This window comes from Carya illinoinensis, chromosome 10 (assembly GCF_018687715.1).
Source record: "Carya illinoinensis cultivar Pawnee chromosome 10, C.illinoinensisPawnee_v1, whole genome shotgun sequence".
Taxonomy (NCBI): Eukaryota; Viridiplantae; Streptophyta; class Magnoliopsida; order Fagales; family Juglandaceae; genus Carya; species Carya illinoinensis.
Genome location: NC_056761.1, coordinates 15741164 through 15747188, shown reverse-complemented (window position 1 = coordinate 15747188; position 6025 = coordinate 15741164). Strand labels below are relative to the sequence as shown.

The window sequence follows — 6025 nt, the reverse complement described above, 5'->3', positions numbered from 1 at the left end:
AAAGAATTTTTTGCTACAATTTAATTTATACTCCTAGATGCATTGTATCTTATCTGTCATGTATATTTGGGGCATTATACCCATATTGTGGTGAAGAGAGTTAAGATGTATGTATGACACATTTAAGTTAGATCATGGATCACACGTTAATAAAATGAATATTTTCAAAAACATGAAGTTTCTTTTGGGCTGTTCCTACTTATGTGGAATGTTATGCTGTGTACTTGAGCTCTGTTACTTTGTTATGTTTAATTTTGGTTAAATGTGAAATGTCAATGTCATCCTTCCTTGCATTTTCTATTTGTACAACTTCATTTTCACTAGCATGCATTTTTTAGTGTTAGTTTTAATTTCACTTATTGAGATTTTATGAAATCTCACATTCGTAGATTCACTATTGTCCAGCTCTTCAGAACCGTAGAATTTGAGGATTAGCATTTTTCCCCAATTGTTAAGTTGCTATATTTGATTTTATTGAAAGATTAGATAACTGTAATATTTTATCAGCTTATGGATACTTGGCTTGTGTTGTATTAAATTTTCTGGTGATATTATTTAGACTTATGACTATCTTTTTTTAATTTTAGCTACGAATTAACTGAACACTTTAATTTAATCATGTTAGCACATACTTTTGTTATAGCAACTTTCAAGGGGTGTTGACACGAGCAGCCAACATCCCGGCAACACAACTTCTACCAAAGCACAAGCAGGATCCGAGGGTGTCACATTTGATATATATATTTATCCTATAACACGGTCATATGACATACATTACTACATTGGTATACTGACTTTGTAGGTGGGTTTGGACACCTGATGTTTTTGTTTATCTACAGCGATTCTGAAATCTAATTAGCCAAAATATGCAAACAAACGTATCGGAAGACAAAATAAACACACACATTAGAGCACTTACATTGACTTAGCCAATTGCCAATGGGATCTATTAAATGACTAATGGAAGCCAATATTCACTTGCATTAATTGGATTAGGCAAAGATAAAATTATCTTAGCTTTTAACTACAATAACTGAGAGAGGAACAACAAATTTGAACTCAACCATAGAAAGACCATCTTAATTTTTATTCTTATTTCATCCAGCCTAATGTAAATTAAATTAACTTTATAGAATTTTAGGTATTTACCGATAGATTCTCACTTAAAAATAATAATCATTGAAAATATAAATAAAAAGCAATAATTTAAATAAGGTGAAAAATATAATCGTTATGACTAAAAAAAATATCAGAAAAATGCTTGTTATAAATTATAATAATTGAAATAAAATATATTTTATTTAATTACAAAAAAAAAATTCTAAAGAATTAATAAAAAAAGTTAAAAATAAGTAATATTTTATTATTATATAAAATTTAGATGAATAATCAGATTTTTAATGGAATGGACAAAAAGTTTAAAAATTGTAATATTAAGTAAAATTTGAGTAATAGAATAGCCAATCCAATCCTAATACTCATATATCTAGGATGATCCGAGGTAACCAAGTCTTTATTTAACTCCATCGGATTCCTTATATATGCAGGATTACAGATTCAAGACCGGTGGAAATAAAAATACACAACAATTATAAGTATATTGTACTATTAAAAGGCATCATCACACAGATCAAATACAACAGTACCGTACGTACAGCTGAAATAAAAAACACACACTGATCGATCACAATATATAGAATACTAATTAGAGCAATACCGAACGTACTGTCACTTATTTTTCCAAACAGCTAGATCACCGATCATGTGTGGCTTTGCTGCTTATGGCTTGCTATAATATTGCTTTCGGGTTTCAGTCCTTGTATGCTCTTTCCTAGTACTACTCTTAGTACTGGTCCTGGTTGTGTGGCAAGATCCTGAGTGGTGGTTACTACTCTTCTTTACTGGTCTTGCAATAATTTGACCTTGCCCCTTACTGGGCTCCTTCGGTGGAAGCATTAGTTGGTAGCCTGCATGCCAACCACAATGTTTAACAAGCCTATTTAATTATTCTATCAATTAATACACAATAAGTTGGTGATATATCTCCTAAAAACAGATATTTACAGTCATTGAATGGACAAGTGCTGCGCATTTATTTTTTTAACTCATAATTGTATTTAGTAGTACTCTTACCAACGTTCCTGCTGTTGTGGCCCGAAGAATTTGAGTGCTGAATCCTCTCCGTTTTCACGTTTCTGATTTTGACCGATTGCTCGAAATTAGTACTTGCCATTTGCACCTTAATACGACTCGTGATCTCGACTGATTCTACTTTCATCTTAGAATTGTTCTGGAATGAGTGTTGCACTTTCGGTTTCACCTTATCTGCCTTGCATAAATGGATCTGTTGCATTTTTGCCACAATATCAGTTGACTGGTGGCTAGATATCCCGGAGGAGTATTTTTTTGATTGAATCATCATTTGCGCCGCTGCATGCATGCAACAAACAAGCCCAATTAAAAAATATTAAGTCTTGCACCATTGCTAGCTCGCTGCTCAACTCCAACAGTGGCACCGATGATGAATGTGCAATAAGTCAATTATGCATATATGTGTCAATAAATTAAGTAACAATATGTCAGTCTAATGGTAAGTACTGCAATGCGCCCAACCCCACTTAGGATATAACGGAGACTGAAGTGTCAGGACATACAACACAAAATTACGTACCCCGTACATGATAGATAACATGCATTGCACCTAACATGCTTCTAGCAATATATAATAATCGCAATGGAAATTTTTGTTCAGTTTAAAATTTGTACCAGAATAAACTAAAATCACAAACATCACTGATAATTATAAACAAAGATTGAGAGCAGATTTTCAGACAGCTAGGCAGTAAAATATTTACAGACCCAAAAGCAAAATAAAATGTCTTGGAGTAGCATACTCCATTACAAACATCCAAACTCTGTAAGTTAGACCAATAAGATATAAACAGTTTATAAAAGCATGGTTAGTAATAATAATGAGATGTAAGTACTAATAACATGAACTTATATTACTCAAAAATTGTATTTTTCTCCCATCCAGATTCTTTAGCAAAAGAGAGTAACATCCATCATCATCATCATCTTAACATCATCTTTTAAACATACTTATGGTACCTCACAGTCTCCCAAAAAACCGTGTGCACTTATCTTCACCACACGACGGTAACACCGCCTGTGGCTTCATCTCAAGAGTAACTTCACGTAAATATCCTTCACTTTATAGTACTCTCTAGCCTCCACCAGCGAGAAGGCACATACTTATCCTCGCTCCAAGACTATTACTATCTCTTTCGAGGTCACTAATTGTTCTTCATTAATCCAGTAGACTCGACTCTTCATTTATATACTTTAGAGTAGACAGAAGAGTTTCACTAGGATAATCTACCATCCTAGCTTGGGTCATGATAAAAATATTTTTAAGATTCATGACATATTCATTTGCTTCATGAGGAATGACAGAATACCATGACATGAATAATTCAAATATCTATAGAACTTTACAACGTGAACATGAATTTTTAATATGGCATTTATCACTAAGCATACTAACATAAACCACAAGTTAGAAGTTAACTTACGAACTCCCTCGCTTTAAAAAGTTATATTCGAAAGCTGAAATAAATAAAGTACATATACTATGGTTTGAAAAACTTCCAAAATTTAGCAAAAATTGCACTCTAATCCCTTTACTCTTCAAAATTGCATATTAATCCCAAAACTTTCAATAATTGCAATTTAACTCCAAATTTCACAAAACTTCATAAATCACATGTATTTGCTATTCTAAATACATTTCTGACCTTAGAATATGATTTATTGCTCTGCAAACCTAAGAAAACACCAAATCCGAATTTCATGAACATAAACATATGTTCGGTTTGGTAGTGAGATGAGAATTTTGAGATTTAAGATGAAATATTAAAATATTATATTTTAATATTATTATTGTTTTGAGATTTGAAAAAGTTTAGAAAATTTTAAATTATTTATTATATTTTATATGGGGATTTGGGAAAATTGTAATGATGAAATGAGAATTTTGATATTGAGATGAGAATTTCTTGGTGCCAAACCGAACCTAAGTGCATTTTGAAGCTTAATCTTATGCTTGTAAGCTTTAAAACCAAAATTATCAATTAACCTCATCTCAAGACAGAGTTTAACAAAAAAATAACTCATTAAACTTCCACCACAGATAACCAAATTTACCCAAAACACAAAGCAAAGCTCAATGTGGAGTTTCTTGCTTCTATGATGTATTTGTGTGCTTAAAACATCATAGTATCCTAAGTTCTTAAAATATTCATGATAAAGATCAATTCTTGACATTATCATGGTCAAACAAACAATTAATCCAAGATAACTTTGAGGAAAACAATAAATCAGTAATTAACAGCTCAACCCGAGAATGTATATAACCATTTTGAACTTATAACTTCATCCACTTGTAATATGTTGATTTTCTTGGGCATCTAAACCATGCAAATCATCAAAGTCCAAATACAACATCCAAGTCATAAAAATTCCAGATTTGACATAAAACATCATCTAATGCATAACTGGACCATCAAGCCATCAAACCGTCTCTTATTATTAGTATTGATGCATATGGCCTCTATATACTTAAATCCTAAGCATTTATCTCATATATGAACAACCCACACTCACTGTAAACCTAAATAGTAATTATATTCATCATCTAATTCGTAAAATTCAACATTTCTAAACAAGAACTCAAATCATCACTATCTTACAATAAAAGTTCCATATAACCATAACATAGGGTTGTAATATTGTTCCATATTAAGATCCATCATCATGTATCTTAAATAAAAGTCAAATATTTGGACACTAAGCTCATATTAAAAGCTTGAACCCAAATCGTACTCACCGCAAAACTCCTTTACAATCACAAAATTAAAATCCAACAACTTTGAGTCATCATCAACTATTAATAGCATGCTAACCAAATATACGCCCAATACCAACCCACAAACCAACCATTTATTTCCAGAAAAAAATACTTCCAACACAAGCTAACATGTTCTACATCTACTAAAAATAAGAATAGAGCTTTTGCACTCACCAAAGCTTGAAAGTTGGGATTAAGTTGATGGACACTTACCACTCTATATCGGTTTCACTAAAAATTTCTGTGACTTGACTTTTGGTTGTGTGCCAGCGACTGGGTGTGTTTGCATGAACAAGAAGGAGAGCAGGAGAAGTGTGCGTTTCGGTGAAAATAAAAGAAATTGGGAACAATGCTTATCGGTTAAGGAAACTAAATTCATACTTTATTGACTCAAGACTTGATCGAAGGGTGGGGATTTCTCCAATATTTATCAAATTACAGCTGTATAGCCTGTATGGCCGCCCCCTGTAGGGGTTCCAGTAGCTATTTTGAGATTGACACGTGGCACTTTTTATTGGTCTAATTTACCTTAAAAATTATAAAAGAAATTATGAGACCATAAATTATTAAAAATTCTAATTAAATTAATGGTGTAAATTTATTTAGTCTAACTATGATCCTAACTATTTCAATAAAATTTAAAAAGTTTCTAATTACTTTAAGAATAATAAATTGACTTTACTTTTTATATAATACTTTCAGGATTTCTTAAATATTTATTGGATCAAAATTCTTTTCATCTGATTTTCTTATTGGCTCTTCCAATTATGACCAAGTCAACCGTCATGGGCTAGCCTGCTTTTTCATTTACTTTTATCGAAATACTGTTAAGGCCGACCCACGTTGCACCAGTTGATAAAGGTAAAGAAAAAAAATACCAGTTGATAAAAATAAATAAAAAATAAAAATAGTACAAAATAAATGAGAAGATTAAAAAAAAGATTTAAATAAAAATTAAACAAAACATAATAAAAGTAAAAAAAAATATAAACTTTATATACAAATTAGCGTATTATTTTAATATTTTTGAATTCGCTTGTTGTCGATTTCATCTGCTTCTACTATTCTTTCTTGTCTTCCACTTTGTGATATGTTCTTTTTTTTCTTATATGAAGA

At 31.3% G+C, this 6025-nt stretch overlaps 1 long non-coding RNA gene across 1 annotated transcript; it reads right to left on the bottom strand.

Moving 5' to 3' along the window:
- Positions 1–1457: 1457 nt before the first annotated feature.
- On the bottom strand, positions 1458–5281 carry LOC122280045. Its single transcript, XR_006229713.1, has 3 exons — positions 5123–5281; positions 2134–2430; positions 1458–1967 (listed from the first exon to the last, which is right to left on the bottom strand). It is a non-coding gene; the product is annotated as an uncharacterized LOC122280045 (long non-coding RNA).
- Positions 5282–6025: the final 744 nt, after the last annotated feature.